The sequence below is a fragment of the Diuraphis noxia genome, unplaced genomic scaffold (assembly GCF_037042655.1).
Source record: "Diuraphis noxia isolate RWA-SAM2 unplaced genomic scaffold, SU_Dnox_SAM2 contig0002, whole genome shotgun sequence".
In the NCBI taxonomy this organism is placed as follows: domain Eukaryota; kingdom Metazoa; phylum Arthropoda; class Insecta; order Hemiptera; family Aphididae; genus Diuraphis; species Diuraphis noxia.
This window is the reverse complement of record NW_028301712.1, coordinates 75756916-75769016: the sequence shown is the minus strand read 5'-3', so window position 1 is coordinate 75769016 and position 12101 is coordinate 75756916. Positions and strand designations below refer to the sequence as shown.

The 12101-nt window shown below is 29.4% G+C and overlaps 1 protein-coding gene and 1 non-coding gene across 6 annotated transcripts in view; both read left to right on the top strand.

Moving 5' to 3' along the window:
* Nucleotides 1–12101, top strand: part of nolo (ADAMTS-like no long nerve cord) — a 206766-nt gene that overhangs the window by 156234 nt on the left and 38431 nt on the right. The window lies entirely within an intron of this gene.
* Nucleotides 4440–4529, top strand: TRNAY-GUA (transfer RNA tyrosine (anticodon GUA)). Its single transcript is given in 2 exon segments — nt 4440–4476; nt 4494–4529. It is a non-coding gene; the product is annotated as a tRNA-Tyr (tRNA).

Genomic DNA, 12101 nt, shown 5'->3' with positions numbered 1-12101 from the left:
CGCTAGATACAGCCCCTGAACCCGTTTTAATATGTACGAAGTCCCGATATAATATGAGAACGAACTAAGAGTTACAGAAATGGTTGGAAACTCACTGCTTAGCTAGCTATCCAGTTAGTCAGCAGAGATCAACATGGATGTTGATGTCAACATGACCTAACCATGATGGATACCAAAATTACACTGTAGGACGAGCCATGAAGTCATCAGTTACAGTATCACCAGATTTGCCAATGAACCACACAATCCCGATCGATGCCAAACCGTCAAAACCGAGCCCTGCTTATATAAATGTGATAACAACTGATCATTAAACTTTAGTGCTCGAATGTAATTCAACGAACCAGCATCCTATTCTAAAATAAGAAAAAAGATTCTCACCTTAAAATAGAAACATGGTGGGAGATTAAGATAATTTATACACAGACAACTGACATAAACAATGTTCATCACTTTAATAATGTAATATTAAATATGAATATAATATGTAAATATTTACAATTTTTAGTTATGAGTAATAACTTATTATATGTTGGCTATATATAACTTTGAGCTATATTGTAATGTGTTTGATAATCGGTACATCGCCGCGATCCGAGAGATCTCCCAATTTCGGACGCTGGGTTATTACTTATTTATTCGTAGCTGTCAATAGGCACTTAGTCAATATTTTACATCAAACTTAAGGGTAAATCCTCCCCTGTCCACAACCTCGGGACGCTATCTATAGCACTTGTCATCGTAGGTAAAACCACAAAAGATAAAGTAACGGACCACCTGTTAGCACTGTTACCAGATCCAAAACTATTGGTCGCAATTTCGCTAGATACCGCTTCTAAATAATTGCATATAGTTTTTATATTTTATTGTACGCTATAATATTATTATGGCATATTTATTGTTATTAACAACTAATAAAATACAATAATCATGTTGTTATGCTTATTTTTTTATATTTACCTACACTATGTACGTGATCATCATCCTTCCATCTATATTGATGTGCAGATTAAAAATGCAAATGTGTAATACCTACAGATCTAAAAAAAGTATGTAGCATACAAAATTCATTCTAATTTATAAATAAAGAAATATACCTTTACCTATCCACACAATACATAATAGATACCCACCTACCAGCTCAACTATAATATGTACAAATAAACTGTACAATTTGGTTTTTTTATTATTATTATTATGGCTGCGTAGTGCGTATATTTAATATAACAAATTCACCGAAAAGTATACCACGTTTGGTTTATACTTATCATTTGCATAGTTCATATATACAGTGTACTAAACATACATCGTAAAATGTCTTTAATAATATAAAATTGTATGTAAGCTCAAATTTTATTTCGTTGTCAATAAAAAAAATTTAAAAAAAATGTAAAAACATAAAATATAATGGTTTATATTATTTTGTTGCTGTATTTTTGCTTTATTGATAAACTATAGTGCCGTTCGTCATAAACAGCATACAACTATATTAACTTCACAGCTATGCAAAATAAGAGCAAATTTTATTAAACTTCTTTAATAATCTATTAACGTTAGTTTTTTACAATTTTGAAGGTGGAAAATGTGTTATATCAAACCATTGACGTACCCAGTGCGTCTGAGGGAGTTCAGCCTTGGCTGTATATGGTATATATTTTATACGAAAAAAGGAAATCTAAAAATAATGATGTTTCTGAAAATGGTTTTGAAGAAACATTTTATGTATTGTCAATTATTTTTAGATGTTATTATTACGATTTACACGATTACGGAACATATATTAATAACGATATAATAGAAGGTAACGAATATCAAATGGTGATTAACTTGATTAAGTCTCCCCCCTCACTGAAAAATCCCGGGTACACCACTGTAGCAAATTCAAATTGGGTTTTAAATAATAATTTTTATTATTATTATCATTGAGTTAGTATACGTATAAAAAAATAAGTTTGAAAGTAGCATGGAACGTATTTTGTTCCTGGATTGGAAATATAATTGTGCAATGGAAATTATACTACATTTTTGAAATTCCTTCGTGAATAAGGGTAAAAAATAAAAGGTAAAACCGCTCAAAAATATATATTTGGAATTCGATAATAATCCTCTTACGCGCTAGCCCAAGTGACCTTTCATAAACAATGGTCTATATTATAGTCTATACATATACCCAACTTAAAAAAACTATATTATTGTATATTATATACAATACAATTACAATGTATTCATAACATTATAATATAAATTACTTGGTAACGAATTCTATCCCCCACTTAACTTTCTTTCAAAAAATATATTATGTTTAATAATTGGATACAAAAAATGTAATCATTAAGTACCTAAGCAAAAGCTTTAGTTAATAACCTATATTGATTATTGATCATTAACCTATATATTTCGGTTTTATTACAATAATTTATAGTTTCTATCTAAATACTATACATTATAGTATGTAATATTTAGTTTTCGTATTATCATAATTCCATCGTTAAGCAGGCGCACTAAATAAAACTTTTTAAATACAATGTTTTTCGACGTGATTAATGGTTGTCATAAGTAATTACAAATATTGTTAGAATTTATGATGCACAAATATTGTATATAATACATTATTATATATTTGTACCCATAAACAAAATCATCACTTACAGAATATCCATTACATACCTGCTCAGACGTAGGTAGGTACCTACACATATTCCATAATCGTGCACCATGGTATATTACCAGTGTCCAGTGGCGTATTTACAATTTTTGATTAGGGGGGTGTCATATCATAATGAAATAATTTATAAATTAGAAGGTATAAAATACTTAAACTCAATTCAATTTATTTTTATATTAACTATAGTTATATTAGAATTCACAAATTATATTATAAAATCTAGTTTTCTTTTTTTCTTTGTTAATTCATCAATAATTTAAGGTCTCCAGACGCATTCAATGATTCTTTGGGGGGACCCCCCCCCCTATAAATACGCCACTGTATATTACAATATTAAAATATCTATACAAGTGACATAAAGCATTAAATAATTATACAATAATATTAAATGCAATGTTAGGTTGTATCATTACCTTCTCGATGCCCGAGATTATTATAATTATTACTCAATTCCCCGTATCCATTCACAATAACTAACTAGCGGTGCATTATTAGATTAGTATCCAGCTAGCAGTTATTGTCAAGTTAAGCATTAGGCATCATTAACTAATTTCATAGGTAGCAACAACTCGCAATTATTAATTCGTCGATACTGGATAAACGCCAAAACACATTAGTGTCAAAATCGATTACACTCGAGTTGCGGATATTTATGATTAAAAGTAGTTATAAGTGTTATTATAACCAAAAACTTCAAAATATATATAATAATATAGTTATTATTTATTGATACTACTAGACATTCTAATATTTAAATATTTCTCGATTTTTGGATAAATTTAACCTTATTTAACTTAAACTTTGAAAATTAAGTCAATTTAATTAACTACCCAAAAGTTTGTTCAAACTAAATACTAATTTTTACAAGCTTTAATTTTACGGGAACATCTTTAAATCTATAGATTGAGATCGTTTTCAAGTAATGATTCTTGAGGTCAATCTTCAGTCTTCTATAACTAAAAAAGAAAAAAAAAGATACGTACAGTTAAAATTAACTTCTGAAAACGTTTAAAAACCAACTAAATGAAATTCATGCATCCAACAATCAAAAAAACTGTATACTCTCATACCTCGATCGCAGAGGGGAATTATGATGGTGGTTCTCTGGATATACATCTCATGGGATAGCGAGACAGCAAGTCTGTGTCCATTTTCTGTGTCAACATAACTTTTTATTATTATTACTATTGTTATCTGTATAATATTTTTATCGTAATAACGTTATTTTTTTTTTCGAGATTTATCGTTTTCAATCCATTTATTTAATTTTAATATTTTATTAATTTTTCAATTTCGGAAGATATTGGTATAGAAGAAAATTTACATATTTCGCATGAGAAAAAAATGTAGAAGCTTTTCTAAATTAAAAATAATTTTCTTAACAAAATTGCTCAGAAAAGGCTTTTAAAGTTGTCGGTGATTGCTTAAGAAAAATCAGTATCACAAAACAATCAACAACTATAAAGATGTAGTACACATATTTATTATTTATTTTTCTGCAATACATCGCACGCCTAACGCATTTTTACAATTGGCAACTCATCCAATGTACCGCATCACCATCTTCAAACCTCAAAAAAAAATTGTGTCAAATCATGCCACATGGAGGTAGTTTTGTTGCCGTCGTGTTAGCAGTTTATCGGAGAATATCATGGCACGTTTCGGAAATATAATTATTATACTTTCACAACATGTTTTGGTCATAAACTGTTCGAACCGCGGGTGAAAGTGCGAACACCCAACTAAAAGCAATAACGAGCACCATACTCTCCGTCCTTCGGTAGCTCAGTTGGTAGAGCGGTGGACTGTAGTGTAAATATCCATGGTTATCCATAGGTCGCTGGTTCAAATCCGGCCCGAAGGAGACATTCATTTTTTTCGATATTTTTCCTATACATTTTGCATCGAGCTCACACCGTTATTTTTGCAAGCAAAAAAATATTATTTTATAACGACCGTAGCACATGATAATGTACAATATTATGAGTAATCAATATTTAATAATATTTCGTGCATCCTGGTTATTGATATTGTTCTTACTTGATTTTTATATAGATAAAAATGGAGCGTGGGAAAATTTTTTTAAACGGGACTTAGGCCTTTCACTAGAGTCGTATTTAAGAATTTTGCGCCCCAAGTAAGAAAAAAAACACTCCCTTCCAAACCTACATTTTTTTAGCAGTAGGAGTATTTGTAAAAAATACATGATAGTTTATTAGTATCTGAGTGTCATTACTTTTTTTATCACCCAAATGACCTAGGTACAATATTATTGTATCAAATTTTCTCCAAAATTGCCGTCCACATTTGAAATTAGCCCCCCTAAAATATATTTCGTGTTATAAATTATTGGTTATTGATATTGGAAATGATTGTCATAAGGAACTATATAATAAGTATAACTTTCAAGGATTTTCAAGTATTTTAAGTATTAATGGCTAAACTGACATTACAAGAAGACTTGAAATTTAACATTTCAAAAACCATCAATCATAATTTTATTTTTACAAATTAATACAAGTGTCTAAAACTCTAAGTCAACTGGTGTGCTTAAATTTAGTATTCACATAATGATTGAATATTTTAAAAACATTATATATATGTATATGTCTATATATATATATATATGAAATAGTATTTTTAGAGGATAGTATTTAGTGTAAGATTATCTAAGTATTTCCAAATTATAAATAATCATATTGGTGATTTTATTTGGTTGTTCATTTCATATGTTTAATAATAATTGAGACTTAAGTATGAACAATTAAGTAATTGTCAATATAATAATGAAACAGTTTTGGTTGGTAAATTTTAAATATAAGAGAAGGATATGACGAAGTGTTTCTATTATAAGTACGTTTAGTCTCCACAAAAATGTTCGTAGATTTCTGTCTATATTTCGATTTGTATAATTATCACTATGGGTACGTATCTCGGAACATATTCGTCGACGACAAATAACGGGTGTCAATATCGTACAAATCCATGTTTAAGTACATGTATAAATGGTATACAATTATAATACATATGGTCATTCAAAATGCAAAGGTAAAAATAGGGGGTGGAGGTCTCACTCTCCCTCCCTTCTCAAACTATTGGATAGTTAAATTTTTAGTAAATTTAGCCTCTCGGAAATTTCACTGAGTTTCCAATTATAGAAAAATATCTGACACAAAATTTGTGAAGGTTATACAACATAAATATTGATGAGACCCCAGCATGAAATTAGAGGATTGAACGCAAGATTTGTATGTTAGAGAATTTAACAAAATATTGGTCGATACGCTGTATATGAATATACCTAATTTAATATTACTATCTATATTATATTTCGTTCTACTTGTAATCACAAATTTATGTGAAGCTCAAATAGTAGGTGTGACCCCCGATGGACAGCTACAAAATTCCTATATAAATTTATATAGCCATCATATTATATACCTATGACGCATAAATACATAAACACACGTTGCTGTTTAATTACACTTGACAATTTTGCGGATGGCTCGGTGTATCATTAAAACGACACGTTATATATATGTATGTAGGTAAATTGAGATAAAGAGGGTAAGAGAGCACGTGATGACTTATCACGTGTACTTGATGATGGTGCCCCATGCCTATATATATATATATATATATATATATGCGTTTCGAAGAACTTGTCTAAATTTTGGATATAACCCTTTTTTGGCAACATAATATACGCGTATTATACTCGAATGAAATACCAACAGATCGATGTCGTCCACACGCTTTAGTGTGTCATAAGTGCTTCAATTTATATATTTATGAAGGTGTTCTGCAGTATCCCTGGGTATATATTATATGTACAGCTTCAGTAAATTGCAGAGGGTGGGTTTTATACTCTTGTTGTTCACGCGTATACATACGCGGCGTTTATGTACCTACTACAACTCAATACATTGTCGAGAAGAGCTGCAAATAATATTGCCAAGCGATTTCTGCGAATATTTTTTTTAATAACAATGATGCGACGCCGTTTTCTACTAATAGGCTTTTAGGGGGGGGGGAAAGTAATAGTATGAATTAATTGTTTCAAAACTTGTCAATAATTTATTATTATTCATAATATGTATTATGTAATATTATTACTCGCATCAATTTCACTCCGTGTCCTAGCACTGGTATCCAACAAGGAAACACTCAGCTTTCTACGTAATAGTAGTGTCACATCACATCTCATATGATAATAATCAGTACAAAAATAATATAGCAAACATCTATTATACATTCTTTAATGTATAATAGATTATTCTAGTTTTCATCTACCTCTTTTTAATATTATTTAATGTATTATATTGCTTGTGATTGTTAACAATAATATTACTCCATCCCATGCACTGTAACATTTTATGTTACTATATATTACTATATGATTTGTACATCTCATCTAATTCCACATGGTATAAAAATATATATTTTTGTTCATTCAATCAAATGCATAAGTCTTCATTATAAATTTTTTTTTGTAAATTTATCCGTCGACTGTCACACGGTATAGCTTATGCGCGATTGTATACAAAGTAAGTACCTGGTATACCTAACAACAATAAAGTGTTGTAATATAAAAAAAACTGTGATGGGGAGTTGCCCGTTTTCACCAAAACTATAATTTTTCCTTTTTCACCGATTCACTTTTCCAGCAAATCAAACATTGGCGATTACTTTTTCTACCAAAACATAAATTTCCCTATTCTTATTCATATTAAAACTTATACTATAACATTTATACAATATTGAGTGGTTTCAACTTGTGGAGAAAGAATTATAATATGATAAAACAATTATAAATTATAAAATTGAATAGACAATTTATTTTTATTCGTTTTATTTATAATAAGATATAATCGTTGACATTTATAAATAAAAAATAATAAAAATTGAATATTTATTTTTCTTCTAATATTTATCATTTGGAACATGTTTTTATTATAATGACACATATTAAAAACTCGTAGTCGCTTTGTTTTAAAAAAGTAAATCGTATATCGGTATGATTTTGGAGGAAAAAAAGGCAAGGTATAGGAACTTTTGGCGGAATCCGTATGTGCCCCTCTGATGCGATATCGTAATCAGATAATACGCATTTATCGATTGAGATCATACGTTAGGCATTTTGGACAATTTAATACCTGTAATGATACACCCTGATACCTATATGGGATTTAGATGCTTTTGTATGATATAATTTTATTTTTTTATCTCGTTTCCGTGCATAATATAGTTTATGTATTCTAATTACTCAATCGACGTTTTTAATGTACCCTCAACAATGAAATGGCCGAGAAAATAATATGTGAATAACACAATCAATCGATTTGTATGAGCATTTTTTTTAATAATCGATGCAATACTTTATTACATTGTGTAATGAGGCAAAAAATATAATAGCAAAACATGTTAAATGCCTAGTATATTGTTTTAATAATGCAGTGAATTTCGTTATTTTTATTAATCTTCTTGACATAATGTTATAGCACCGCGATGCGCATGATGGTATATTGTGCAGCTGTGTATAATAATAATGTGTTCACAGAATTTTATTTTCCGTAAGTTAGTACATTAACAAACGCACTCACATTTATAGTATACAAATGTAAAAAAAAATCCTTTAGAGTCCTTTAGAGTGGCACAAAGTACGATTTTAATGTTTAAACTGTTTTGTACTTTAGAGCCTTCAATTTTATTGTACACTACTACAATATCATATAGTATAATAGATTATGATATCTTATCTTAGATAAATAAAACGTTAATACAATATGATTCACTGAATTTTTGTTAAATGGGTTCCTATATGAATTATAATTTTAGATAATTAAGTATACAGTACATACTTGTTACTATAAACATTTAAGGTACCTATAGAATACAACTCTGGTATTTTTTATCTTTACTTATTTTAGGTACCATAATAGACTGCATAAATTAATTATATTTCTTAATTGCCATGTTAATCAATAGCGAGTGCCTCATGTAAGCTTCAATATTATAATACTCATTATTATACTAATTCATAATTTTGTTATTCAAAGATATATTATTTTAATCAAGTATTTTCGAACTAAAATTGAATCAAATTTATGAGTGAACATCCGAACATGTATTATAATTTCCATTGGCGTTATTAGCATACACATTTACACAAACGCAGATATGCAGCAAATTCACCTTTATAGATTATCGTGATGCATACATTTAACAGCGAATTCGTCACGTTTTCTCTCGAGTAACGGAGTAAATCACTATTATTAAAATTTAAAAGGACGACTTTTCATTACATAATATTGCGTGGTTAAAATCGGTTTACAATCCGCCCGAGTGTTCTAACCATTTGGATATTATATTATTGACCAAAAACGGAAATCGCAACTTTTACGAATTATTATTTTTATTAACTTAAAAATATCAACAGCAAAGGTTATTCGTTTTTTGTTTAATACATAATGGGTGATTTCTAGAACTAAAATTATACAATTAATATGGTGTTAATTATGTGTGATTTCCACTAACATTAATAATATTATCGTTAGCAGAAGGTTTTAATTGTATTGTATAGGTAGGTTTTTCTTAGAAAAGCTAACACGTATTTGCGATGTTTTCGATGCCTGGTCCAATTCTTCATTCATGTTGGTTGGAATGCTAAATTTTCTGAGTTCGTCGGAATATTGATAGCACTTTGTTATTGCCTAACCGCACAAACTGTACATTGAGGGAGCTCATAGGGTATTGTTATTATTATTAAAGTACATAGCATTTAGCAGCTTTAGAAACTATCTCCTACCGATATATTATATTACGTGTTGGAAAATTTTGTGGTTAAAAATATTAATAATACATTGATATACACCAGGCGCTGCATACGACCATGCAACATGACTGGTTGGGTAGGCGCACGTTGTATTGTCAAACCCAGAAAACCACAAACAGACCGGGTCCAGTTAATTTATTGAAAGAAAAAAAAACTACACAGTCATTTCGTCCACACTGCAATATATTATATTAATTTAGGACGTACTACTGCGGCGTACTGTTGCAGGTGTGTATTCATTTATTATTATTTGGTTACCATTGCAATACACAAATTCAACCTACGACTGGTGTGTATATGCAGTAGATAGATGGTACACGTTATAATCATCTATCTGCAGTGGTGGTCTTAAGAAAAATGAGCAAGTTCATAAGAATTCTAGAAGATCCAATAAAATATTCCCCCGAAGGTAGATAGGGCTACATCATTTTAGTTTTTTCAATAAATATTGGAGTTAAATATTACGGTAATTTAATTATCTACTATGGGTATAATATTAATAGTTGTTCTAAACGATTAACTAGGATAGAAGTGATTCTGTAGAATCAATCTTAAAATGTATAACTAAATAGCTTTAGCTTAAGAAAAATATAATCATAGTGAAGTGGAACTCTTGAAACATAATAACAATAAATGCATGTATATAGGTTTTCAATATGCGAGCTGCAATACAAAGAACCAAAAACAAAATCACCAATATTGTGCACCCTAGTATTTTCAATGAAGGTGTAGTTCAAAGTTATCTTAAAAATGTATTAAAAGTATCACGTACCTATAATGTTCATATATATAATATATATTTTTAAATTTAAAATAATTAAAGAAATATCTATTAAGGATTGGGTTAAAGCTCAAAATATAATTTATAGTATACAATCCTATACTAATTGTTGTATCTAGTTTGCACTATAAGGATTTAGAGTAGGCAATTACCGATTTCGATCGAAGTGAGTAAAAATTTGTTTTAACCTTTATTTACTGTTGTGAGTTGTGACCAATACGCGAAAATGGCGTCTACTCACGAAGTATTTTAGCAATACATCACTGGATACACCTATCAACGCGCATTATACAATAGTATTATAATAGTCCACGCGTGAACAATTGCAGCAGGCGCTATAAATAATAATAATAATACAATAACGTAGGTAGTCACTGAAAATACTATAGGTGCAGACATGTCGTGCACTTATACGTATTTTACCTCTTTCACGCTGTATGCTGATGTAGGATAATAATTTTTCGACATTCTGGACTGTGTCCAAAGATATAGGAACTTGGCACTTGCTATTCGCTGATCCAACTAGGTATCCCGCGGTAGTTTATGGTTCGAGATACTACATTGGTACTACGATACCATAAATTTTATTATAGTTGGTATATTGTCATCATCACGAGGACTTCACACTTGATAGTGTAAAGACCACCAACAATATAATAAAATATTATTTTATCGCATGATAATATGCAAGCCAATGAGGGCCCGAAAAGTTTAAGACTCACTATTTTATACGTATATTTATACCCTATATATACTGTAATACAAAAAATTACAAATTGATTCATTCAATAGAAAATGCTCGCTTTTGAAAATAATAACAAATTACGATTTCTATTTATATAACTTTAAAAAATTATAGTTTTTTATGGTTGTAGCTGTATTATTCCAACGGTATATCATTATTATAGGATTGACATAATCATAAAAATAATTATAAATCTAGAATTTACATTTATTTTCGCGATGCTATGTTTATTACTAGCCCGTGTAAAATACATGCTTGCCTCTCTCACAATTCACATCCCAATTAGTAAGCGTGTACGTTCGTATAATAATATATTATATAACATGTATTATAGTCAAAGGCACAAAGTATTGTCCATATAATATCGGTTTTTGAGTTTTGATCGAAACGTTTATCAAATCGCGTTTTGTTCGACAACAATAAATCCAATGTATGCGGGTATTCCAGATATCAAAAATACTTTTCCTATAGTTTGCCCTTAAACTGACGTATAAATAACAGCCAATCGGCAATAAATAATAAAAGTTTAGTGATTTTTTTTCCGTGGCAAATTTGTAACGTGATACGTGAATGTTAACCGCGACGTTATCGTCGAGATTAAAAAAAAAAAAACTAACCTAACTGATGTTTTTATAAAGTTTATTAGGTATAAATAAAACGCTTATGTTTTTGATACAAAGTACACAACAATAATGATATTATTGATATTAAATTGATCCCTTATTATGAGCGTAATAAGCAGTTCTGTACAATAATAGTTATGTACCTATCATAAGTCATGATTTCTGTGTATCATATTATAATATGGCTTTCAACGACAGTACCGATTTATTATACAACTCATATCATATTATAAATATATATATATTATATGTTTTCGGTGTCGACTTTTGTAGGTACAGTATGTACCTACTATACTATAACACTACAATATTATTGTCTCTCCAATATTGAAGAAGTTATTTTTTTCGGGGTACGAGTAACCATTATCAATTTGTTCGGCGAAATTTGTGACTTGAAAATTTGTTAATTAGGTCAGTGCTTTAGTGTATAGTATGTTAATAAAAATACGATT